The following is a 27,502-nucleotide window of genomic DNA, read 5'->3' on the forward strand; positions in this document are numbered from 1 at the left end:
AAAAAAAGCTGCCAAATTCAATAAAAAGCAGCGGCAGCACCGACGTTGAAACAGGAAAAATATCAGCCCTTGCTTATTACGACATCGACAGAATAACACTCCCCCTCCCACTTTTTGTTTCCTACAGCCTTGCACGGAGCACAGCACAGCCTTGAACTGTGACATCTGTATCATCATTCCGTCGTTCCCTGTTCCTCTCCTGCCCCACCAGCACAATCATAGCCCTCTCTGACAACAGTCATTCTCGTCACTCAGTGGAGTTATAACGTACTAGCAATCACAATTTTATTCCATTCTTATTGTTAGCGACCGTAAATATTGTGTACAAATGCAATAAACAGACCACCTAGTTTCTCCTGCAGAAACAACGTTGGAGAACAAGGCAGATATCAAAAGAAAACAAAAGTTGGGGAGGTAGGGGCATGAAATCGGGCGCTAAATAAACAGACGCCAAATAATAATACGATTACTTACACTAGAACACTGCCAAATTTCATTGCGCAGTGTTATCTTACTATCTGCTGCTTTTTTTAACGTTCAAATCGAGCGCCATAAGCTTCAGTTCGCGTTTTGTGTTTGTAAACTTTAAATATCTAAGCTTCTTTATTATAATACACACAGTAAATAATAAACCTAAAGATTATGTTATATTCAGTAAAAGAGGTAATTATTTATTGTTGTCGTTTTAATTTGTTTACGCAACTCCCTGCCAACGGCCGATATCTTGAGTACGGCGCGCGGCGGCGTGGCCGGATTCCGGAACAGATACCCCGTGACCCGTCTTTCATCGGATTGTTTATTGTTTACTGTGGTGTGCGGTTAAACAAGCGCAGTTATTATGATTAATTGGGCACCTCGTCGTCTTCGGTTGTGTCTGTCGTGTTCGACTTCGCGATGAAGTATTTGAGAACAACTTTGCCACCTGAAGACGGCTAATTTCGTTGGCGCTTGCCTCTCAACGTCGCTCGCTCTTCTGCGTCGGCTCCTCTCGGTAAGCTGTCGTCACATTTGCCGCCTTTCTTGTCACTGGATGTCGTTTGTAGCTGTCATCGCCGCTTTAAGGATTCGTTAACAGGAGCACGCGTGTGTGAATTGTTTAACTGAACTGGCGAGGTTGAACCTAGAGGGCTCGTCTCTAGAAAGGCGATGTGCGAAAGATTGTGGTACTTGCATTGAGCGCTAAACGCACTGGCGCTCAGTAACGCCGTGGCGCTCAGTAACTCAGTAACGTTTCCCATTCCGCAGCACTATATTGAACATCTTCAGAGTTCACCACTGCGAACCACGTCTTACGCGTAGTTTATCAGAACACGGGCGGCTACTCCTCTAAACTGTGCTGCGCAGCGTTTTCGGCTTCGTTGATCACCGCAGTCGTTTGTGCCGTGTTGGGAATTGCGAAGGAGAATCGTTTGCGAGCGAATGTGCGCGCCTCGCAAGCTTCGTTGCGTTTGCGGCGAGCCACCTCACCCTGTGTACGGTGCGGCGGTACGCGGGCAGTGATTTTGGCTGAATGTTGTGTTGCCCGAGACGTAACATTCGTGCACCTAATCATTTCCATTCTTGCATGTGTGGTAATCATGTGTCATCCCGTTTTAGACCTCTGGACGGTCTGAGCGCATCACGTCCCTCCATTCAACCGGACAAGAGCCACAAGCATTGTCAACAGTGTTTGGCTGCCAGAACGTAAGTTTTCAAACACAGTTTTGGTAGCACAGTGGGCTATCATACTTGAATAAGGTTCGATCACTTGAATGTACAAGTTCTCTCCCCCGTAACAATTATTGGTGTTTCATGCATAACCTAACATGTAGGCGCTCAATGGCAACCTTTATTGTTAATTTCGGAAAACGCAAAAGTTTCACCCAAAATCATAATGTGGGCGTAGCAGTTAATCACCATGTATACGAACTTCCTGGTGTTAGTCATGTTTACGGTGAAGCCATATTTCTTAGGTGGTGACACAAAAATGTTATTACCTTTGTAGTTTAGTCTTCGATAAAGCCTTACCAGTTCTGTTTTCAGCTATTTTTTGGATGTTTATCATGTGAATTGACAGTCCTTGCAGTCCACTTTTTCAAATAGTTATGTAACTGCCTGTACCATTTAAACAGGCCTGATTGGGGTTCTGAAGGCTGCGATTTACGCACGCTAGTGCTGTACCGCCAATAAAGAAACATCCTCCCACAAAGAAAAAGATTTGAAAATGTAAAGTATCAGCAGCATTATTCTTAACTGGAACATGCTAATTGCTAGGCCTGGGGCTTTTCCTGAAAGCACTGTGGATGTTATGAGAGAGGAAAAACCACTCAAACACATCTGCCAAGGCCGTTGCTGCTCCAAGATGCGTGCAAGCATTGAGTCTTCTGAGCAATACATTACACCCTTTTTTTTAAACAACCGACGTGCATGCTGATTGGGCGTTTGCCAGGCGCGTAGCAAGGAATTTTTTTGGGGGGGGGGGGGGGGGAACCGTGGTCGACCAAAAGATGGGACAGGGAAATATGTAGGCAAGGCATCTTGCGCGTTGTTTTGCAAACGAAGCTTGAAATAACTGACTTTAACATGCGATTTGTGTATGCTCAACGCTAACTGTAAAGCCCACCTTAAAGGAGCCATGAAGAGAAAATGCAAGTTGGTTTTATTCGAAACATTTCGTGTTTTATAGTGCCCCCAGCGCTTGTCCGGATACAAATGGTGCTTTATTCACTGAGAAATTAAACAATTTAGGTTAAAATTTTGATTTTCCCGCTCAATCGTGCGTTTTCGTGGTCCCAAATGACATCACAGGAACCGACCGCTCTGCAGCCTAGAGTACCTTCATTCACGCATCCGCCGTACAGGGCAGAGACACGTATACGCTGGCGGCGCCATTTTCGGTTGCTCGCTCGCCGCCGAAGCAAGTCATTGTGTCAAAACCGCGCTAAAATTATCGCCGCAACGCGGTTTACTGAAGAAGTTTGAATCATATTGTCTGTTTCGCGTTGCTAGGTCTCGTGGGAAACGAAAAGAATAACGCGTTGAGCCCGTTGGCCCAATTGCGGCGGCACGGGACCGTTCAAAGGTTGTCTCCACCCTGTACAGCGGTGTTGGTTTGTTCCCGCGTTTTTTTACGTTCTGTAACCTAGATGGCGCCACCATACCGTGGCAAGCGTTTGGTTTGTTTTTGCCCGCATTTAAATCTGGCTTGTTTTTGTTCTGGGAGAAAATATTCGTTCCCTGAAACAGTGCTCGCTCGACAAATGGGGTCACGTAGGACACCGTTGCTTGCGTCAATCGGCCAGTGTCGTCTGAGACAACCCCAAGCCCCGCAGTGCTGTGCAGCTAAACCAAGCATGCTGTGCGCAGTACGAACAGCAGAACGCATCAGTACTTCTATGTTTACATGTGCTTTCGTAACTTCCACTGTTTGTCCCATCATTCTTATTGCTTTGTAAAGAATGTGCCCTAAATTTAAGCGCAAATCGCTCATTCGTCTAGTTTGTAAGCTCTACCTAATTGGCGTCTGCTTCTGCCAGCCTCCGCCAATCGCAGAGCTTAGCTCATGTGACATCATAGGTTCTGTTGCGGGAAATGAGCTGGTGGGTCGCATGACCATTCCCGTTTTTCCTAATTATGTAGCTTATTTGAGCGAAGTTTACGTTAAAAGTGGTGTTAGTATGATTCTAACGAGACAATCTTTTGAATGAACCAAACTTGTGTTTTCTCTTCATGGCTCCTTTAAGGAAGGAGCTTAGATGGTGATGATAATTATGATCACCTAAATTCCCGTTCGCTGGTCTATGGGCAGACCACGGGCGAATCATTCGTCCGCAGAGCAGGTGGTTAGGCGGACCCACGCTCGTGAGCGTGATCATGAGTGCGCTCGTGAGTGGCGCGCGGTCCCCGAAGTTCGTCGGGAGGAAGTGGAGGCCAACACTGAATGTTTGCTATCAAGATTCTCGTGTTTTAGATTTTCCTTTAGAAAAGGGACTATTAAGTTTTCTTGTCAGCTATGAAGTACAGTCGAGCACGATTTGAAGGTTATCGCGCCAGCATCGAGCGGCCAAGCGTGCCACCAGCCCACGGTTTCGTTTCGGAACCATGAAAATCGAGATTTCGCACTCTTCGCTCCCTTGTTGGCTGTTCCATGATACAACAATGGCCCGCACGACTGACTTGCCACCCTTTGGGTTTCAAGCTGTACATTCGTTGTTATCAAGCACAGACTTGGACTTGGTTGCCCTTTATTACGCCGACGATAACGAAACTTGCATGGAATATTTGCTAAAGCTGGTGTTCTTTCTGCTTCGTTTGAAAGAGTAGCTTTCCCGCGACAACCATCGAATCGCAGTGGACTGTACATGTGGCGCATTCGTATATTATGGCGGTGAAGCTAGCAAACGTGCGTCTTCGTCCTTAAGTAATCGCCTTTTGTTATTTTTTGTGCTAGTAACGTGAGTAGTAAACTTGCGCTAAGCAGAACACCTTATTGCACTGCTGTTGAATGTTGAGCTTGTTGCACGTTTCTTAAATTTCATTATATTTCTATCTGTTAAATCGAAACAGACATGGCTTCAGTAAAATTCTGGTTAAGCAAATACAGAATGCTGATTCTAACCAAGAAGGAGGTCAAGGAAACAGTGGAATAGTGCCAAAAAAAACAAAGCTCCGCAATAAGGAGAATTGTGTAGTTTTGTTGATGTGGAGGAAATACAACATGGGCAGAGCAATGCTTTTTATGCAGCAGAAATTATGGATCTGCAATAGTCAATGAAATGCGATGTCAGTAGAAAAATAAACATATCAAGGATTGATAGTTGACTGAACAAAATACAGCGACATGCTCTGTCATGTGATTATACTTTGTACCAGTGTAAAGACAAGGAATGACACGCTCCAGACCACATGTAAGCCTATATGAGGCTTTTCCTGCTGTTCTGCCATTCCCCGGCCGTGCTGTTCCGCCATTGAAACAGTAGGGCTGTTTTGATCGGCTCGCGGCAGGTTCCCGGTGCTTGTCGGTGTATCCGGCGCGAAATGCAGCCGGGCTGTATATATTGACAGGTACAGCATCTGGAGCGGGCGCAGGGATCAGACGTTGACATAGCCCTTGTTTTCAGCTTTATGTGAGCAAGAATGTCCTTAAAACTGGAGGTGACTTCAGGCGGTTTTTCAGGCTGCCTAAACCGCACCCCAGCCTTGGCATAAAACATTATGAAGGGGGGGGGGGAGCACCTGGACCCCCCCCCCCCCCCCGGCTACGCCCTTGGCGTGTGCTTATTCTTTCTTGCATCCACCACATTCATGTCGTCACGTTGAATTGGGAATGCTGGAATCCAGCATATGCTGGCAAGATACGAGAGCTTGAACAAAACCCACTTGCCCGCAATGAGTTTTCAAAGATCTCCACCACCTGAAGGTACTGAAGTGAGATGTAAGCATTGCCTGAAAACCATTCCAGATAAGGGTACGAAATCATAGTTATGGGCCTTTCTCGCCCATTTACGTGTTTTGAACAAAAAAAGTGCCATTTAAAGGTAACACGTCGTTCCCTGCCGATTTCTGATGCCTGATTAAGTTTGTGGGCATAAATTTAGCAGCTTTCTCACATGTCTAACGTGTATGCGGGCTTGTTAGGAGTGAAGTAGGTAAAAATTGAAAGGTTTGATTGTAGTTGTGTATAGATTACCTACATTGTTTTCATTCCTAGAAAAGAAAAATTGAGGTAACCCTGCCAATTGTTCTGCATTGCTGCATTTATTATGCTTGTATGGTTCGTAGAACCTGCAGGAGTTCAGCTGCTTGTTAAAGGAAAAATGAACAACGGTACAAAAAAAAGAGCATCTACTAAATAAAAATCTTCACAATCGCAGGATGCCAACGGTCCACCTACCAACTTGCGTCTTGCATTGTTTCTGCTGGCTGGAGCGGCGCATGGAGCATTTTTCAGCTTCTCGAAGTTTGTGATTAAGCGCTGCCCCAAGTGAAGGATGCTGCAGATGGATCTTCTGTTTTAATGCCACAATTTCATGTGCTGAGCACTTACTTGTAAGGCATTTTAAATATTCATCATCCCAGAGGGTATGTTACCTTCGTCTTGGGTGGAATGTGGCTGCAATCAGGTTATTTGTGACGGAAACAAGTGAACCACGTGGTGAGAGTCATTGAGGCCTTGTTGATTGCGCATGCTTCTGAAATAACGTTTTCATTCAGCTGAATACTTTCTAAATGTTACAATTTGTGAACAAAATATGATAAAAGTCATGATTAGTTGTACTACAGTGCAGGAAAGAAATGCCAGCACATGTTTTAAGAGCCTCTTATATTTCAGGTCATTGGCTGGTGAGCAGTAAAACAGAACTCAAAATTGTTTAAAGTGAAATCAAATATTTGTTGTCACCCGTGCATGACCCGTAGTAAAAGCTATCTGGTCTCCCAATTTCAAATTAGACAGGAAATGCCAAAAAAATAAGGAAATAAACAAGACAGCTTGCTACAATAAACCAATTCAAAGAATTGCTCAATGTCTATGAAGTGGTGATTCAGGCGGGTTAGTTCGGTGTTGATGAAATACAAGCAGGCACTCGCCTGGTCAAAAACAAATAAACAAATAAAGACGTTTTGGGGCCCCTACTGGTCCCTTGATCACAATGAAAGGGGGGTGAAAGGTCTCGATTATTTATAGGTTCGGTGGCGCAGAGTGCGCATGTGTATCTCGGGGAGATTACCCCGCGACCGGTTAATCGTGTTTTTAGTTGGTTGAATATGCACTGATTCTAAAAGTAGTCGTGTCGACAGGCGCTTCTCTGATGCGATTATGCTTGCGGAATCCCAATCGATGACGTGGTCAGTAGCCAGGTGATGATCCGCCAAGGCATTTCAGCTTACATTGCCCTTTTTGACATCATTCTGGTGCTATTGAATTCTTCTTTTAAAAATTTCCAGTGAACTATGTAGGATGCATCACTATCCTTGCATGGAATTTTGTAGGCAACTCCGGGGAATCTTGATTTTTCTAAAGGGTCCTTCATGCGTACCAGCTTCTGCTTAAGCCTGTTCGTTGGCACGTGTGCAGTTTTAACGCCATATGTGCCAAACACCCTTGCAAGAGCTTCACTGATGCCTTGCGTGTAGGGGACGGCAGCGCGTTTTTGCCTGTCTTCTTCAGGAACCCTTTCGGAGGAGGCAACTGAAGCCCGCAATTGTTGCGTCTTCACAAGCTTTGAAGGGTAGCCGTTACTGCGAAGGTCCTTCCTTACCACGGCTAGCTCTTGCTTGCGCAGACCAGGCTCAGAGCAGATTCGTGATGCGCGTGAGAAGAGTGCAGCGGCGACGGAGCGTTTTTGGCCTATAGGATGCGCAGAGTCGAACCCCAGGGTCGGCTCTATAGGATGCACAGTCGAACCCCCGTGTGGGTCGGCTTTCGATACACACTGGTTGTAAATCCTTTCCTTTGGCCGACTGTCTCACAAGTACGTCGAGGAAGGCGATCTGTCCATTATTTTCCTGTTCCATGGTGAACTGGATGCTTGGAACACAAGAGTTTAGATGCTCAATTAAAGGCATTACGTCTCGGCGGTGGATCACACAAAAACAGTCGTCTACGTAGCAGACAAAGATCTTGGGGCCGTCTTGTACGAGCATAGCGCAGAATTTTCTAGAGCCTCTAAGGCAATATTCGCACAGACTGCTGAAATGGAAGCTCCCATCGCTGTTCCAAACCGCTGCTTGTAACATTATACGTTGAAAACAAAACGTGTTCTGCAGGCCAAATTCCAGGCAAAATTACGCGGTCCGGAGTTGCAAGGATCTACTCGAGAACGATGCATCTCTGCCTTCACGTTCGCCAATTGAGACGCAAGACTTGTATTGTCTCCTGGAATTTGGCCTGCAGAACACATATATTTTGTTTTCAACGGACCAGCGGTTTCGAACAGGGATGGGAGCTTCCGTTTCAGTAGTCTGTGCGAATATTGCCCTAGAGGCTCTAGAAAATTCTTTGCTATACTCGTAAAAGGCGGCCCCAAGATGTTTGTCTGCTACGTAGACGACTGTTTTTGTGTGATCCACCGCCGAGATGTAATGCCTTTATTTGAGCATCTAAACTCTTGTGTTCCAAGCATCCAGTTCACCATGGAACAGGAAAATAATGGACAGATCGCCTTCCTCGACGTACTTGTGAGATGGTCGGCCCAAGGATTTACAACCAGTGTGTATCGAAAGCCGACCCACATGAGTAGATACCTGGGGTTCGACTCTGCGCATCCTATAGGCCAAAAACGCTCCGTCGCCGCTGCACTCTTCTCACGCGCATCACGAATCTGCTCTGAGCCTGGTCTGCGCAAGCAAGAGCTAGCCGTGGTAAGGAAGGACCTTCGCAGCAATGGCTACCCTTCAAAGCTTGTGAGGACGCAACAATTGCGGGCTTCAGTTGCCTCCCCCGAAAGGGTTCCTGAAAAATACCGGCAAAACCGCGCTGGCGTCCTCTACACGCAAGGCATCAGTGAAGCTCTTGCAAGGGTGTTTGGCACATATGGCGTTAAAATTGCACACGTGCCAACGAACAGGCTTAATCAGAAGCTGGTACGCGTGAAGGACCCTTTAGAAAAATCAAGATTCCCCGGTGTTGCCTACAAAATTCCATGCAAGGATTGCGACGCATCCTACATAGGGGAAATCGAGAGCATGATGGAATCCCGTCTGGCCGGGAGGGTACATTAGGAACGAAAAAGAGACGCCGACCAGTCCAAACAAAACGTACTGACGTTTGGGCTTCCAGCACCGAAGCCTTGTTCACAATAAATGCATCACCAGAAGTGGGTCGTTTAAGTGGGCTTCTATAATCGCTGCAAAGAGCGTGAGTAGATCGGGTTTAGATTTCCGTCGTTACGATTGACTGTGTTAGGTGTGGTCTGAATGAGGTCTGAATGATTAGTTATTCCAGATGTAGCCGTGATGGTCACTTTTTCTGTAGCGACGATTCTTGCATTGTCCCAATCAATGTTGTGGTCATTCACGACGGCGTGTTTGGCTAAAGCATTGTTGCGGACGCTTTTATTCTTTACTTCACGTGCGTGCTGCTGCAAATGATTCTTATAATTTCCTGATTCCCCGATATACACGCCACTGCAGTCTGCACAAGGTATCTCGTATACCACACCGGAGAAGCGCTCCTTGGGCAAGCGGTCCTCGACTCTCACGAGCTCATGGCGCATCTTTTGGGCTGGAACGTGGGCCACCTGCACGTCATATTCCCGTAGGATACGTGCCAAACATTCACTTGTTCCTGGAAGGTAATGCACAGGAGCTCACTTCATCGGGGCAGGAGGCACGTCCAGTTGTCCCCGTCGGGTCAGTTGGCGTTCTGTTGCGTTTATAAAGTGCCTCGGGTAACCGCAGCTAGCCAGGTTGTCCTGTACCTTTGCCGTGTCCACCGCCGCATCCTCGGGCTTCGAGCACGATCTTTTCGCACGCTGCAGTAGCGTGCTAACAACAGCCGTCTTTCGGGAAGCGGGGTGCACGGAGTTGAAGTTCAGGTAGCGGCCTGTGTGCGTTTCCTTGCGGTACACGCTGAAACGTAGCCTCTGGCCCTGCCGAGACTCGAGGACGTCCAGGAAGGGAAGTTTGCCATCGGCCCCCTCTTCTGACGTGAACTGAATGGCACGTTCCATACTGTTGAGGTGGGCCAGCAAGCTGTTCGCCGCGTCTTTCTGAACGACGCCGAAACAATCGTCGACATAACGCAAGAACACTTTTGGTTGAGGGGCAAAGGAGGCTAGCGCGCGTGCTTCCAGCGCTTCCATGGTCAGGTTTGCCGCCGTGACCGAAATAGCGGCACCCATTGGAGTTTCCTGCCTTTGCTTGTAAAAATGGCCTATAAAGACGAAGTACGTATTGTTCAGGCAAAAATCTAGAACCCTGCGTAGTTCTGGCTCATCCATCGGTGATCTCTTGGGCAACGTCTGATCAGCCTCGAGAGCAGCGGTGCATAGGTTAACAGCCAGGTCAATCGGAATGCTCGTGAAAAGGGACTTCACGTCGAAGGACACCATCAAGTCGTCTTTCTCGATCACGGTGTTGCAAGTCTTCTCGACAAAATCGAAAGAATTACGAATGTGAGTGGTCCCTTTACCGACGAGCGGAGCCAGAACTTGGTGCAGGAACTTCGACAGGTGGCCCTGCACCAAGTTCTGGCTCCGCTCGTCGGTAAAGGGACCACTCACATTCGTAATTCTTTCGATTTTGTCGAGAAGACTCGCAACACCGTGATCGAGAAAGACGACTTGATGGTGTCCTTCGACGTGAAGTCCCTTTTCACGAGCATTACGATTGACCTGGCTGTCAACCTATGCACCGCTGCTCTCGAGACTGATCAGACGTTGCCCAAGAGATCACCGATGGATGTGCCAGAACTACGCAGGCTTCTAGATTTTTGCCTCAACAATACGTACTTCCTCTTTATAAGCCATTTTTACAAGCAAAGGCAGGAGACTCCAATGGGTGCCGCTATTTCGGTCACGGTGGCGAACCTGACTATGGAAGCGCTGGAAGCACGCGCGCTAGCCTCCTTTGCCCCTCAACCAAAAGTGTTCTTGCGTTATGTCGACGATTGTTTTGGCGTCGTTCAGAAAGACGCGGCGAACAGCTTGCTGGCCCACCTCAACAGTATGGAACGTGCCATTCAGTTCACGTCAGAAGAGGGGGCCAGAGGCTACGTTTCAGCGTGTACCGCAAGGAAACGCACACAGGCCGCTACCTGAACTTCAACTCCGTGCACCCCGCTTCCCGCAAGACGGCTGTTGTTAGCACGCTACTGCAGCGTGCGAAAAGATTGTGCTCGAAGCCCGAGGATGCGGCGGTGGACACGGTAAAGGTACGGGACGACCTGGCTAGCTGCGGTTACCCGAGGCACTTTAAAAACGCAACGGAACGCCAACTGACCCGACGGGGACAACTGGACGTGCCTCCTGCCCCGATGAAGCGAGCTCCTGTGCCCTACCTTCCAGGAACAAGTGAATGTTTGGCACGTATCCTATGGGAATATGACGTGCAGGTGGCCCACGTTCCAGCCAAAAAGATGCGCCATGAGCTCGTGACAGTCGAGGACCGCTTGCCCAAGGAGCGCTTCTCCGGTGTGGTATACGAGATACCTTGTGCAGACTGCAGTGGCGTGTATATCGGGGAATCAGGAAATTATAAGAATCGTCTGCAGCAGTACGCACGTGACGTAAAGAATAAAAGCGTCCGCAACAACGCTTTAGCCGAACACGCCGTCGTGAATGACCACAAGATTGATTGGGACAATGCAAGAATCGTCGCTACAGAAAAAGTGACAGCATCACGGCTACATCTGGAATCACTAATCATTCAGACCACATCTAACACAGTCAAACGTAACGACGGAAATCTAAACCCGATCTACGCACTCTCTTTGCAGCGATTATTTAAGCCCACTTAAACGACCCACTTCTGGTGATGCATTTATTGTGAACAAGGCTTCTGTGCTGGAAGCCCAAACGTCAGTACGTTTTGTTTGGACTGGTCGGCGTCTCTTTTTCATTCCTAATCCTACATAGGTGAAACTGGAAATTTTTAAAAGAATTCAATAGCACCAGAACGATGTCAAAAAAGGCAATGCAAGTTGAATTGCCTTAGCGGATCATCACCTGGCTACTGACCACCCCATCGATTAGGATTCCGCAAGCATAATCGCATCAGAGAAGCGCCTGTCGACACGACTACTTTTAGAATCAGAGCATATTCAACCAACTAAAAACACGATTAAACGGTAGCGGGGTAATCTCCCCGAGATATACATGCGCAATCTGCGCCACCGAACCTATAGATAGTCGCGACCTTTCACCCCCTCTTCATTGTGAACAAGGGGCCAGTAGGGGCCCCAAGGCATCTTTATTTATTTGTTTTTGACCAGGTGAGTGCCTGCTTGTATTTCATCAATGAATCACCCTCCCCTGACGTGTTTTCGTCGAACCTTGGACTCTGTTAGGTGTCAGTGGGTTTACACAGCCAACTTGTGGGGACGCACATAAGCTCTTAACAAATGAGCTGCATAGTGGCTATGCACTAGCCATGGTTTTTATTAGTTGCCTTGATGTATATGATCTTCTGTCGCAGTGTTTTAGGTAGCTCACTCGCACATTATTCCTTTGTTTTTGGACATTGTGGAGTGTCCAATGATTATTCGTTCTATTTCTGATTTTTATTGCAACTGTAAATATGTCAGGAGTCCCGTAATGAGTTTCTGGCAGTAATAGAGCACTACTGTGTGCATGAAGGCAGTCTAAACAGAAAAATTGGCTGCCTTGCCTTTGCTTAGAGCGGCCATGCAGACAACCCACAAGTTCGGTTCATTCGACAGATTGCCTCGTTAGAATCATACTGACACCATTTTTAACGCGCACTTCACTCGAATAAGCTATATAATTAGGAAAAAGGGAATGGCCATGCGACCCACTAGCTCATTTCCCACAGCAGTACCTATGATGTCATATGTCCCCAGCTGTGCGATTGGCTGAGGCCGGCAAAAGCAAACGCAAATTGGGCAGGCCTTATAAGCATGCCGAACGAGCTATTTGCGCTTAAATGTAATGCATATTCATTTTACAGTAGTAAAAATGGGGCAGTAAACAATGAAAGTTACGAAAATACGCGTACACATACAAGTACCGATGCGCACTGCTGTTGGTACGGCGTGCACTATGCTTGTTTTAGCTGCACAGCACTCCGCCGCTTTGGAGTTGGCTTGCACGGCCCGTGCCGATTGGCATAGGCGATGTTGTCTTACGTGACCCTGTTTGTCGAGGATACCTCATGTTTCACAAAACCATTACTTTCTACAGTAACGAAAACAAGCCAGGTGCAGACGCGGTCAAAAACAAAGCAATGGCAAACAACGGTTTGTGGATGAGTATGGTAGCTCCACCTGGGAGGACTGATGGCTAGCAAGGCTGCAGACCCGAGTGACGCAGTAGTTTGTTTGATTACATGCACTTATGGCTTCATTGCTGACATCCCAAAAACACACGATATGGTGGGAGAATCAGACTTTTAACCTAAATTAATTTCTCAGTGAATGAAGCGGTGGGGCACTATAAAACAGGAAATATTTCGAACGAAGCGAACTTCTATGTTGTCCGAATGGCCCCTTTAATGCACTGTATTGTATTTTTGGTTCCTGTAGTGATGTCACCATGAAGGAACCGCAGTAGACAAAGTTAATGTTAGCGCTTTACCATGCATTTTTTTTGTGTGTTTGATGGAAACAAATATAATACTCTAACCAAGGACTTTATCCGAAGCGTTCCCAACGTTTCAGAACCTACTTGGCTCCTTCATTAGAACTGTCTATGTTTGATCAAGAGCAATAGTTCTACATATAAACAATTTTTTTGTTTGCTGCAGCGGATCAGAGGCTAGGGCACAAATAGGGGGTAGGACAGCTAGATATCTGTTCATCTTTCGCCGGCTTGCTTGGGTGTGACAACTGTATCTAGTTGTCAATTCCAATTTGTTGTGGTCAGTTTTTCTCAACTAAATTGTAGCTTTTTTAAAGATTATGGAAGGTTTTGTGGGCCTAAAGGGTTGCCGCATTGCATGTTTGGCCTATGTAGCGTTGAAAGCGGATATTTTGCTTCAAAGTGGAATGTTGGCCTAGCATCATGGTCCTGTGGTTGCTGCTCACTTTCATTCATGCCATTATTTTTTATATTATCACTTAAAATTAAAAGTTAACCAATCTGCTGTCATTTTAATTTTGTCACCTGCTTTATACTTTCTTTTTTTTCAACTGTCTGTAAGGAGTGACAATTCGTCTTTTTATGATACCAAGGCATCGGACTGTGCTAGTTGGTACATGTTTGAATGGATGAAAAACCAGCGGAAAACACAGGGTACGGAAGAGAACGACAGGATAAGCTTGTCCCGTTGTTCTCTTTTAACTGTGTCCTGTGTTTACCGCTGGTTTTTCATCCATTCAATTTTCATGAATTTGTTGAACAGTGATTAGTTTAAGTGCTCAAGCAATTTTTGGCTTGAAGGTTCCCTGTAGCATTTATATAAGTGCTCTCTGCTCTTTTTTTACCCAAGACCCCATTACCAGCCTTAATGAGATTGTCTTTTGTAGACATGAAGTTGAAATAAATATTTGTTTGCATTGCTTTGCATATTTTGAAAGAATTGCTTGCTCACTTTCTTTCAACCCTGTTTCTTAATCCTGCTTAAAGCATTTTTCCATGTTTATTTTTTTTCAGAACCAGGAAGGGTGCTCATCCTCGGTTCTTGCTGAAGCACCAGTATCTGTACTTCACACGTGAGCTTTGAACACGCAGTAATTATGGTATGAAACATTTTACCAGTATTAGCTTGCTTTGTAGATGTCAAAGCTCTCGACAGTGTAGTACATTGTCTGGTGTAGTGCACAATCTCTCTATAACAGCACCCGCTGGGTGCTGTTGTAGAGAATAATTTTGTGGCTATAATACTTGAGATTATTCTAAAATGTACATCAAATACTAGTAAGAATAGCTCTCTAAATTGGTGGCCATTTTCCTGGTGGAGGCAGAAAGTGAAAATGCCCATGTGTGGAGATTTAAGTCCACAATAAATATCCCAAAGTTGCCAAAGCCAATCCAGAGCCCTCCTCGCGGTGCACTTAATATCCCATGTGCAGCTTTGTGTAAAAACAGCCAGAAATGTATGATCAATTTAAATTGATTTTAATGTTTCTAAATGCAAGTATTCTAAGTTTAAGCTGCCTTATTTAGTAAAATATTTTCTAACAATTGCATAGCTACCAAAGGTTTACAGAAAAGCTTTCATTGGTTATGCACCTTCTCAGCGAAACAAAAATGTCATTAAGAAAAGCAGAAAAAACCTAAATATGGAAAGTAGCAACACTAAAGCTGCTAATAAAAAAGATGCTAAACGTTTTATCGATAATATTGCTGATTTTATTTCTAGTCAACTCTAAAAAGGGCTATAGACGGGTTTGATGGTTCCCATGACGCACCTCGTAATACTAGACGAAACTAATGGGCACTGGCTGTTGGCTTTTCATTTGCAACATCGAAAAATGACCCCACATCCACCAACAGGGACATAATGCAAGGCACCATGCACAAGCTAGACTCATGATAAAATACTGCTATAACAACAATGTCATCACATTTCAACCAGGGAACTCATATGCATTGTTCTGTGATGTTTACAGTTCTTGGTATTGCTATGTGGGGTCATTTTTCATGAAGCAAAAAGAACAATGTAAAATAAAATAAGTGGCAGTGGCGAGCCAACTTTTATGGGTAGAATAAAGCCACAGTACGTAGGGAAGTATACATATTGTATTTGGTCTGCCTTAATATTGAGCTTTTCTGCTCAGCTCAAGAATAAGGCACTAAACATTGCGAGTAGCTACCGTGATTGGAAGTTTGATGAAATGCTGAGAAGCCAAGGGTTTTCAGGTTCGAAGAACTTTTGTGCAGTTGATCTGTTGCACGCCTACTTGCTTTCACTGCATAACACGTTTATGCTGTGCAGTGAAGCTCGAAGAATGTGCGCTGCAGTTTAGCAAAATGAACATAAAATTGAATTTTTAACACCGTTTCGAATAATCAACATCCTCTAATGATACAACTTCTGTACTGCGATTTGGCTGTAATATTAGACTTTATAAATGGATGTTTCAAAAATCGGTGGGTCAAAAAGTTCAAGTAAATTATCAGCTGACATTGAGCTTTAATGGAATGTCTCATAGAACGGAGCTTGGAAAGCACGAATGTTTCATACCGTAATTGTGTGTCATACTGTGCCATATGTGGCTGCACACCTGCAGCGCCATTTGTGAACCGAGGATGATGCACCCTTTGTGTACCCCTTTAGGTGGGTGCTTTTGCAGGAAAAGCTCCTACCTATGATATTTTGGGCAGAAAAGGGTGCTCCTGCGGCGAAAGAATCCAAGCACCCTAAAGGGTGTGCTTGGATTCTGGCGGTACTTGTCCGTGCTAAGCGCATGATATGGTTTGGACATTCCAAGCTCTAGCCCGCCGAACGCAAATTAATGCCTTGACTCCAACGCGAGTGCTTTTAATAACAACTTTGATGACACCACTGTTGAGAATCGGTTGAAACGGAGCAGGCGACGCTCGTCGGTGTTATATTTTTCTTCAGCGTGCGGCCACAGTGGCACGAGCCGCGCGATCAGCCATGCTCGTGGCTATTTCAGTGTTGCCAAACGAAGAAATTGACAGCTAAACTTTTCAATGAATACCGGCTATAGGATGGGTCAAAGATAAATGTTCTTTATAGTTCAGACTGCTGTGTCCACCTCATTGCATTCGGAGGGAAGGAAGTTCATAATTGCTTGTATCTTAATATTTGGTATGTGCTTGGCTGTAAAGTTTTAAGGGAAGTTGCCAAAATGTTTATTAATAGACACCTCAATCATAGTTTATAGTTGTGAATTAGTTTTAGTCTCAGGATTCATGCACAGAATTTTGCAAACATTCTTGTTTCTTTTTTTGTGTTGCAACATTTACTGTCGATTGTAAAAGTTTGTTCGGGAAACGTGGTTTCATTTGGCTTGAGTCTCAATATTTTTGACACAAAAGAAATTTTGCAATTTATGGTCAATAGAACTTATAAATGTGATTGTCTGCCTTTTAAAGGAGCCATCAAGAGAAAACACAAGTTTGGTTCATTCAAAAGATTGTCTCGTTAGAATCATACTGACACCACTTTTAACGTAAACTTCGCTCAAATAAGCTACATAATTAGGAAAAACGGGAACGGTCATGCGACCCACCAGCTCATTTCCCGCAACAGAACCTATGTCGTCACATGAGCTAAGCTCTGCGATTGGCGGAGGCTGGCAGAAGCAGACGCAAATTAGGTAGAACTTACAAACTAGACGAACGAGCGACTTGCGCTTAAATTTAGGGCACATTCTTTACAAAGCAATAAGAATGATGGGACAAACAGTGGAAGTTACGAAAGCACATGTAAACATAGAAGTACTGATGCGTTCTGCTGTTCGTACTGCGCACAGCATGCTTCGTTTAGCTGCACAGCACTACGGGGCTTGGGGTTGTCTCAGACGACACTGGCCGATTGACGCAAGCAACGGTGTCTTACGTGACCCCATTTGTCGAGCGAGCACTGTTTCAGGGAACGAATATTTTCTCCCAGAACAAAAACAAGCCAGGTTTAAATTCGGGCAAAAACAAACCAAACGCTTGCCACGGTATGGTGGCGCCATCTAGGTTACGGAACGTAAAGAAACGCGGGAACAAACCAACACCGCTGTACAGGGTGGAGACAACCTTTGAACGGTCCCGTGCCGCCGCAATTGGGCCAACGGGCTCAACGCGTTATTCTTTTCGTTTCCCACGAGACCTAGCAACGCGAAACAGACAATATGATTCAAACTTCTTCAGTACACCGCGTTGCGGCGATAATTTTAGCGCGGTTTTGACACAATGACTTGCTTCGGCGGCGAGCGAGCAACCGAAAATGGCGGCGCCAGCGTATACGTGTCTCTACCCTGTACGGCGGATGCGTGAATGAAGGTACTCTAGGCTGCAGAGCGGTCGGTTCCAGTGATGTCACTTGGGACCACGAAAACGCACGATTGAGCGGGAAAATCAAAATTTTAACCTAAATTGTTTAATTTCTCAGTGAATAAAGCACCGTTTGTATCCGGACAAGCGCTGGGGGCACTATAAAACACGAAATCTTTCGAATCAAGCCAACTTGCATTTTCTCTTCATGGCTCCTTTAAAAAAGTTGTGACGACAAATACCAATACAAGTTCTCTACGGGTGCACATCACATGGGATATTGTTTTTGGAAGCTACCACCAGAAAACATGATTGCAATTGTAGTGGGGGTCCAGTTCTGTCTAGTTGTATCACTTGAATGCTAATGTGTAGTGAGCACACTGATAACGGTTTTCAGTGGTCCCTCTAGTGCACCAATGTTGTGATCGTCACGTGCATGAAATTGTGAAGTTCTATTATTTCTTCTTTTTTGGTTCAGACTACTACGTTTTTTTTTGTGTGTCATGTCAAGTTAACCGATATTTCAAGATATCCGAGTTTGATGCCACGAGGGATCACTGTATATATAACTTAAAATTGTGGCATTAGTCATAAATTGTTGCATTTCATTTACTTACAGAGCCTCCAGACATACACCTGTCGCCATGAATTGCATTAGGACACCTTGGTGATAGGTCGCAAGCCTCCAAGGCTATGGTGATGACATGCGCAACACCATGGTACTGCACATGCCATCACCTTTAAATAACGGTGTGAGGATGCTCAACACCCTTTATTTAGGGTGTTGAGCGTCCTCACCACCCTTTAAGGGTGTTGAGCGTCCTCACCACCCTTTAAGGGTGTTGAGCATCCTCAACACCTTTTTTTTGTTCTTACACCCTTTTTTCGTCCGTACACCCTTTTTTTGCGAAAACACCTTTTAAAGGTGTTAGCCATGGGACAAGGTTTTTACACCCTTTTCGGCCAAAAAGGGTGTAAAAAAGTTTAGTGTGTAGTAGGCACATGAATAATATTCGCAAAAAACTTTACGGCCAATGTCAGTAGGTTTATTTAGGTTTGTTCCATTGTAGGCGATTTATCTTATTCAGGCATTAGGTGTAGTCGTGTTAAGAAAGGTATTAAACAGATTCTATTGTGTTTGGGGTTATTTTTGGGTTTAGCAAATTCATTCTCATAAAAACGTTTTTTTGCCTGTTTAAACGAATGTTTAGAAGCGATCAGTATTTTTTGTACCGCTTAGCTAAATTGGAATTGAAGGGCTGCCTTTTGATTTTCTTGTATAGGTTATCTTTCTTTCGCATGCTTTCTAAAAGTCCATTAGTAATCCAAGGATTGTTCGGGTAGCTGAATCTTTTTTTACATTTTAGAGTAGTAGTGCTGATGACACACCTCTTAAATATGCGGAAGAAAAGTGCTGCAGTGCTACTTCTGCATCATCCATAGAGTTAATGGTACACTAGTCAGTCAGTAGTACTGATAGCTGTTCTAAATTTTACCGAGTCAAATACGGGTGTAGATTGAAAGTGCCGTACGTAAAAATGACCAGAATAGGAAAATGATTGGTGATATCTGTGCCAAGAACGGCTGGGAAATGTTGGGGTGATAGGTTAGATAGCGCATGGTCTAATAACGTGCAACCGGACTGATAACATTAAGCATTATTTTTTAGAAGGGGTGCGTACTTGGTTCTACGCGTTAACACTTGCAGGGGAGAAGTATGTTTTGCCTGGTCACGCATAGCCGCCCCTGACAAGGAGACGTACGACATAAACGCATTTAACGACCCTTACATCGTCACACAAGTGCGTCCTGTACAGCGCACAAGCACAGTGTGACCTCTACCGTTTTATGTGAGCCTGCAGAGCGTTCGCGAAGGGTTGATTTACTTTATGAGAGCATAAAACTAGTAGCCTAATCGCCCACCCAGGTGTAGTCCGTAGCAAACCATTCTTTTGCGGGGTAATTGGCCGCCATATTGCAGGAACTCTTTAACATGAAATCTAAGTCCAGTCCCAAACCCCCGACACGCACTTGGCTGCGGGATTCAGGACGTGTCACCCCACTATCAGATTCCTATTATCTTTCTCCCCAATAGCATACGAGTTCCTGACAAATCAAGTTCAATCAATCAATCAACCAATCAATCAATCGATCGATCAATCAACCAGATATTTAATCAAACGATCGATCAGTCAAACAAACAAGTTATTTGTAACAGACAATAAACAGACGGTGTTGTAGGTGCTATTTATTTCTTTACTCTGCAGGTCATCACTCTAGAAAGGGTCATTTTTGTCACAAATTCAGATGGCGTATCTTCTCTTGCATTTCATCTTCTCCAAGACAGAAGTTCCCCGTCACCGGGGTACGGTCCACAAAGATGTCGGCCGTGCGTTCTTCATATTTATCGGCCGTACACTCCACCTGCACCGTATGGGCCGGCGTATGGGCCCATTCCCATTGGCGCCATGCCCCCAAACGGGCCCTTGTAGATTGGTTGAGGAGCAGGAGCTACGTAGCCCGGACCCATGACAGGTCCACCGACGGCGTAACGGGGTCCCATAAAAGGACCGAACTGAGCGCTGGCCATTGCGAAGACCATTGCGAAGATCACAACGGCAATGATGATAGTTCTGCTGTTGATCATTGTGCCTGGAGATAAATAAAAAGTTTTGTGAGTTCTTTGCACCTCGCTACATTCGGACTCAAACAAAGCTTCATTCTAGTACTTAATTTAATTTTGCAATTAGGCCAGTTCGAAACAGTTTTGTGAAACCCTTCAGCACATTCCCCTGAGAAGCTTTCGAACTGCCAATAGAAGTCCGGCCTGAACAGACAAGCGTATTGTTGATCGGTTAGAGCTATAAGAAACTTTTTATATGAAGCCACCAGTCCACCAACAGCGCTAGAATTTATTTCTATATTACTTGACCATGACTCATAATGCAGGTAAAATGCAAAAACAGTGCACGTAGCACATGTCTAGTTTTAATGGTACTCTTTCCACCATTTCTCCCAACAGCTAACTCACAATTCCTCCTTCCACTGGAGCAGCTTTCGATGTAGTCCTTTCCAGGTTTGTAATCAACGTGCGAGAAACCGCATCTATTACCCCTGCACTGCCGTCAAGTTTGGTGGTTACCGGAATGCAATCGATTGACTGATAAATACTTGATTGCAAGGTTGGTTTTGTTCTTATGACTAGTATGGCTTTAGTTTTATTAGAAGGTTTTTTTTATGGCTGGCTTAGGTTATTTGTGTGCTATGCTGACTGTGGCCGCTATGCAGGAACACCCGTAAAAAGTTTGAATCCCTGCGTTTAAAACCAGGCCTCGAGGGTTACTGCTAGAGGAAACCGAAATAACAAAAAACAAACCGTTTGCTTTCTGACAGAGGCAGGATGTTACAACCGTTATCTCTCGTTTATGAACTAGCGTGTAAAACATTTACACCCGCAATACGACCTCGTAACGCAGTCTGCAATCACCCGTACTCCACTGCTAAAGAAGTACCCCGTGAGGAGCCCAAAGCCGTGTGTGGGGATGTTAACAACGCTCACATGATCACATTATAGGGCAGCAATCGTTGAGTCCTAAGGGAACGACTACAGTGTTGGCGGAGTACAAGCAGTGTACGGGGCATCTCCCAAGCACACTGAAGGTGGGTATTTATGTAAGAAATACTTGAATTACATGGCGAAAACGAACGCAAAACGTGTTCCCCATTGCAGCTGTCGAAGCAAGCAATTGAAAACACAGCTAGAGCTATTAGTGAGCCTATACACTGAGGCGGTTGCGACTCAACATGCGGACTGCAAGAAACCGGGGGAATGCACGGGTTACTGCGCATTGTGCCGAATCGCTGACGATGGATTACCTGCCGCATTGATTGGAAAGCAGCTACCTGTGCACTAGGGTGTCGTAAAAATGCGAGCGACACCTTGCTGAGTTGTTTTTACAAACGGGACACTGGCTTTTACGAAACACATGCAACCGTCGTTGCGACGCGTTTCCACTATTTTTTGCGGTGTTTAGTTCCACCTCGTAATGCCTTTTGTTAGGGTGACGCTCTAAGCCTCAAGGAGCACAAACAGATAACTGTAGAAAGACACGTCCCGTTGTTTTCCTTGCGCCCTAATTTCGTTTTTCAGCAGTCCATATTTGCGTCATACTCCGGTTTTACGACAGCGACGCCCTACGGATTCACCAGATGTTCACTCATTCAGTTATAACTGTGTTGCTGGGATCTACAACTTAAAAAGTCGAGAATATTCCCACTCATGCAGTCACGCAACCAATTATTTCGATGAAATCCGCGTGCGTGTTACGTAAAGCAAATTAGCTAATATGCGAATTTGAATTCATCACAAACAAAAATGACGTGCACCTGTCAGTTTGAGGCTAAATTTAGCTCTAACTATACCGGCAGTTCCAGATATGGTATTTTAGTGTTCTGCTATCTGATAATCAAATCTTAGAAATTTGACCTGCTCAAAATACTAGTTTTGGATAACTAGAATACGTGACTCACCTTTTTGGATGTAGTGCCGATTGGTGACTGCTTCGAACGTGCTGGTTCCCCCTTTATATAGTCGCGCTGCCCTTCTTTCTCTTCTCAAAGATAAGGGTGCAATAAATACACGGATAGCGGTGTTGGCTGAGTCGTGTCACTGTCTGCCAACGCTGGCGATAACAAGAAGCTGTATACGATTCATGCCAGAAATGTAGTGTTATAGAAGTTCCCCACAAGCGATGTTTATCATTTCGTGGGAACAGGAGTTGCCCTGTGCCGCATTTTACGACGTCCGGCTCTCACGGAACCGCCTGCATTGCACGAACTCACCGAAACTGCACGTTGACGACATCAAAAGCACACAGAAATGGCACGACTGCGCTGCTGTATTTATGACGCTTTTTTAGTGCCGTGACGTCTTGCTGTAATCAGCAGAAAAATTGAAGAGAAGCAAGGGATTGATACTGTACTTTATCTGGTATAGACGGCAAGAACCTCTTCTGTGTAAGCTTATACGCATTCAGTGACCGGCTAATTGTCATTGTTGCCCTGCCGGTTGTTTGTTGATGAACACAGATATTTTAAAGAATTAGTGGTGGTTACCTCTGAACAGTAGTAAGTGCTTAAGCGTGATCTTTTCGCAAGTACATGTTGCAATCTCCAGCGAAACTAAAAATGTAGGGCCCGACCAATTTGTACGTAATTTCGGTGAATTTGTATTGAAAGCAAAGGAAATCGCCAGATGGTTCCTCAGGGAATCCGAATTACACAATTGATCAATAAGAAAAACGTTAGCTCAAAGAGGTCTTTATTACTTTAGCTCGGTTCAGAAATTTCCCCTGTCGCCCAAGTCGTCTTATCTGCTTTGAAAGCGACATCCTCTCGTGTAGTTGTGACGGGGCCTTTTATGCACGTGTTCACACGTTGAGAGAGCAGCAACGCTTTTTTACCTTCCCTAATTTATCTTCATACACCTTAATCCACGTTAATTCAACATGCTTCTGTATTATTTCTTTTATCCACACTGAATTGTCTTAATCCACCTCAGGCTTCCGCACTCCACCGAAGTGATAGCCTAATATACCTCAATTCACCTAAATCCTCCCGAATTCTCACCCCGATCATTTTATTTATGTTTGACCCACATTTATCCATCTTAATCCCCCTTAATTCAGCCAATTTAATCAGAACTAACAATCAAACAACATCAATAAATCATTTTATTTTAACTTGATCCTTCTTAACCCACCTTAATCTCTGCTGAGTAATCGTATTGAAGTTTTTCTCTATGGTAATCCTCAAATATGTATCATTGTTCGGGCTTATCTGTCTTTATTCATTATATTCCCCCTTCATCCCACGATAATAATTATTATATTGATAACTAAGTCATTACTCGAATAAATATATTTAATATAGGTTATTTATTTTCATCTATTTATTGCACCTTATTTCGGCTTACTGAGCATTGATTTCAATTACTGATCTGTCGTTAACTAACTTCGGTTGTAATTTATACTTTCTTATAGATTGGTTGCATGCTTGGCTTCGCTTTTGGCCTTCCTTGGTTCGTATAATTGTTGTTGACGCCTCCGTTATTTGAGATCGGCTTTCAATAAACATATAAGGCTGAGGCCTTAATAAACTCTCTTTTACTATATGCAGGGATTCTGTGGTTCCTGCGAGCCTCAAGAAAACCAGAGCGCTGGTATAATATTGCCAAACACTGCCGTTCACTAGGAAAACACATCGTTCTAAAATTGATATTACAGACATTTTTAACGTGGTAAGGCCAGTGACAGTTTGTATTCTGGTGAAATATTCAGGGTAACAAGCCATGGTACAAATTGTTTCAAAGGAGGCATTTATAATGCAAAGTCCACATTCTACCACTGAACTAATGGAGCACGGCAATTTTCGAACCTCCAAGGTCACCATTTATCGCAGCAACGTTTCTCACCTCACCGGCCACGGTGGCTCAGTGAATAAGGCGTTGTGCTACTTACCACGAGGACGCGGGTTCTATTCCCGGCCGCGGCGGCCGCTTTTATGATGGAGGCGAAAAACATAAACGCCCGTGTGTGCAAGATTTCCGGCGCACTTTAAAGATCGCCAGGTGTTCAAAATTAATCCGGAGCCTTCCACTACGGCGCGCCTCATCGCCTGCATTGTGTCGGCGCATTTACCCTACAATCAACATTCCTGACCTCAACCTGCCTTTCTTGGTATAAGTTGGACATACCATACACGTACCAGAGGTCTGGAATGATGGCAAGTTTCAAAATAAACAACAGCGACAACTACCGGTCAGATGCCTGTAGGGCGATTGAGAGCATCGGGCGGATTCAGCCTCAACCTTCTGAGTTACATGTCACCCTCCACAATAGCTAGACGACAATAGCTAGACATCTTGCACAATATACGCAGAATTGCTAAATTCAGGGAAGTCGAAATTAGTCATTTTTCTGCAATATTAAGTTCATTCTAACTCAATATCTTGCTCATGTAGGCTCGCCAGGTAAAAAGCCCTTGGTGTTGGTCTCATAACATTAGGCGACGTCTCGGAGCTTCAGGTACGGCGTCATGTATATTGACTGTTTTTATGTTTAACAAGGTTGTTATAATTTTGCGCGTGAAGAAAGGGTTACATGTATAGTTGGACGTATCTCGAAATGCCTCGCGAACGTCTGCTACAAGTGAGTCTTCGGAATCTTTTGATAAGATACTGATGAAACCTCTGATCTTCGAATGTTGATTTGCTAAATAACAGTCTCGTTGCATATTGAGTTGCCCAAGTGGGCGGGGCTCAATTAGCAAAGAACTGTACTTTAATATAATGGTAATAGTTATAAATTAAAAGGCTGTAGTGCTCTCTTATTATAGCGAATAAAACATTCAAACAAAAGAATGAGGTGCTAGTCAGGCCTATCTACTGGTGTCTTTTGTTCAAGCGCGACATCATAAACAAGGTGGGAATCCAGGAAACAGTCGTAGCTTGTTTTTCACGTGAAGCCGGACGAGGATTAAGAGAATGTGCGCTTCAGGCGTCAGTAGATTCTGTTATCAGTTAGTGCCAGTCTTCTTTTCTGTATATTTCAGGTTGCGGTAATTCAGCCTCCTTTACGGTCATTCAAGCACATCTACGGTTGCCACGTCACAGTTGGCAACATCCGCGAAATGACTCTTTGCGGACACCGTTACAGCGACCACTGCATTGATTTGTGTGGGTGACCCATTGCGCTGACCTTTGCTTTGTACTAGAGCCGTAATTTTCCCTCGGAGAGTCCGTCCCTCTTCGGTAATTCTTTCCTTTCACAGAGCTTCGAGGGGAACTCAGTCTTGGATAGATGGGCTGTTGCAGAACTTAGAGGACATTTACATAAGCGTGGCAGCACGCATTTATATCTGTTTCAATAAAATGTGCAACTTAGTTTGCTACTGAGTGCAAACTGGAAGTTTAAGAACGAAATTTGAAGGATTTTTTTGGTTCAGAGAGAAGAGATCAATACACAGAATATTACATGAGGCAGCCAGTATCACTTTTGATAGGATTGGTATGGGGAAGCCGTGGTTTGAAAAACGCAGGCTGAGATTTTTTTAGGCTCTCACTGATTAGCTTCGGCGCAGATTGAGCGATTTCTGTAAAGACGGAACTCGCATGTTTTTACATTTCTTGAAGCAGGCCAATGAAAATAGTTACTGCTTCATCAGATGCAAAATCGCAGGGACACCACCTTCGCTGACACTGAGGTAAAAATTTAGCCTGACGTCGGGTCTTTGCTGTCAGCTGATAAAACTGTCCTTAAGTATCGCCTGTCACACGCGGCGGTTAAAAAAAACAGCAAACAATAGCTATTGGATGTCCCTGAGCCAAAATTGTTGGAGTGGTTCAGAAGAAAAAGATTATATTTTCTGAACAAGAAAACACGTGTGCCTTGGGGTCAGCGACGTCACCTCAGCTGCACTCGCAATCAGGAGGCAAAGTTACGCGTACACACCTTTGTAAAACGGCTGTGCCTAAGCCGACCCGGGTGACTATCTTCACAGAGTTCTGCAAAGCTTAACGAAATCAGTGTGTGGACGGCCTACTGCATGGAGTTTGTTCTTGTGACGGTTCTTCGGCACGCGCATGAAAGCGATAATTACTTGCGTATAACTCATGTTTGTATTTTCGTGCCCCTTCACTAAAATATTCCGTGCAAGAAAAAGACAGATATAACCTTGATAATCATTGTTACGTGATCACAAGGCTAACTGCACCAATAGCCACAATTTTTGTTAACCGTACGTGTAATGCAAGCTAAGTTCAACATAAACATAAAATGAATACGATTAGCCCACTAGAAGAGCAGACGAGCAGACATGACACATTTTCTATGCGCACTATGTATTTATAAATGTACGTGGGCATGTCATTACTTTCGTTGAATATATCGATGAGGTGCGTATGATGTGTGCACACTGCGGAGCAGTAAGTAGGAGTTTTATGGAAAGCAGCCCAGTTGCAGTAATTGAAAAAGTTTGAAGGCGATATGTAGATCAGAAATATAAAATACCATCGACGGAGCTCGGAGTGAGAAAACATGGATTACAAAAAGTAAGAACAGGCAATGACTGATACTTGGAAAGCTGATAACCGAGAAAAAAAATGCCCATTCTACCTGACTTTACTTAAGAGCAAAGCAGAAGGTTGGGGTAAATAAACTGAAGGCAGTTTTTCCCAGTTGTAGCTCATGAAAAAGGACCACTAAACGACCTCTAAACATATAAGCCTAATTTCTTCACATTTTTCTTCTAAAGAGTTAGGAAACGGTCTTATAAGACGTGGTGGGTTCCTTTCCGAAAATTAGCGCTGTGGAACACGAGGGGCTGGTCCTTTAGAGGACGCTCTTGGAAATAGAACTGGGATTGGCTCTCTCCCTTTTCTGTGTGAGCGCTTATTAGCAGAAGGAAAAAACTGCGTGCCATTTTTCTCTTTCAAGTTGCATGTACAGCGACACTGCATAAAATACACACAACCGACGTTGTTAGAGAATGCGCAGGCTAGATTTTATTCCTAGAGGGCCAATACGAGGCTGTCTTTCCCCTCCAGTTGATACCCATATATTGCCAGCCGGCAACAATTCTGTACCTATGACAACTTCAGTGCGGGCTAAGTATTTATGACAGTTAACTGAGACTTCATGTAACGTTAAAATCATGTTAGCAGCCAAGTATCATATAATTGTCTTTTGGAAAGTTTTGATAGGCGAAAGTTACATCGGTTTTCTGCTGAGCATTCGCAATAAAGATGGGTTGGCCGCCAGACGTTATTGTCGCCCGAGATTTGTTGAGTGAAGCGAAAAATTTACGGAACCATCACCATACACGCATACGCAGTAAAAACAAGATCACGGGACGCAGCACTGGGAGATTTAGTCCGCGTGAGCCTATTATAC

At 44.6% G+C, this 27,502-nt stretch overlaps 2 long non-coding RNA genes across 2 annotated transcripts; one reads left to right on the forward strand and one right to left on the reverse strand.

The window, feature by feature from the left end:
• The first annotated feature begins 800 nt into the window (after positions 1 to 800).
• On the forward strand, positions 801 to 5,943 carry LOC144173551 (uncharacterized). Its single transcript, XR_013323314.1, has 3 exons — positions 801 to 991; positions 1,597 to 1,683; positions 5,853 to 5,943. It is a non-coding gene; the product is annotated as an uncharacterized LOC144173551 (long non-coding RNA).
• Positions 5,944 to 19,780: 13,837 nt separating this feature from the next.
• On the reverse strand, positions 19,781 to 22,355 carry LOC144175798 (uncharacterized). Its single transcript, XR_013323692.1, has 2 exons — positions 22,083 to 22,355; positions 19,781 to 20,204 (listed from the first exon to the last, which is right to left on the reverse strand). It is a non-coding gene; the product is annotated as an uncharacterized LOC144175798 (long non-coding RNA).
• Positions 22,356 to 27,502: the final 5,147 nt, after the last annotated feature.

Source organism: Haemaphysalis longicornis, unplaced genomic scaffold (assembly GCF_048455015.1).
Source record: "Haemaphysalis longicornis isolate Haplotype H1 unplaced genomic scaffold, Haemaphysalis longicornis Haplotype H1 scaffold_3, whole genome shotgun sequence".
NCBI classification, from domain to species: Eukaryota; Metazoa; Arthropoda; class Arachnida; order Ixodida; family Ixodidae; genus Haemaphysalis; species Haemaphysalis longicornis.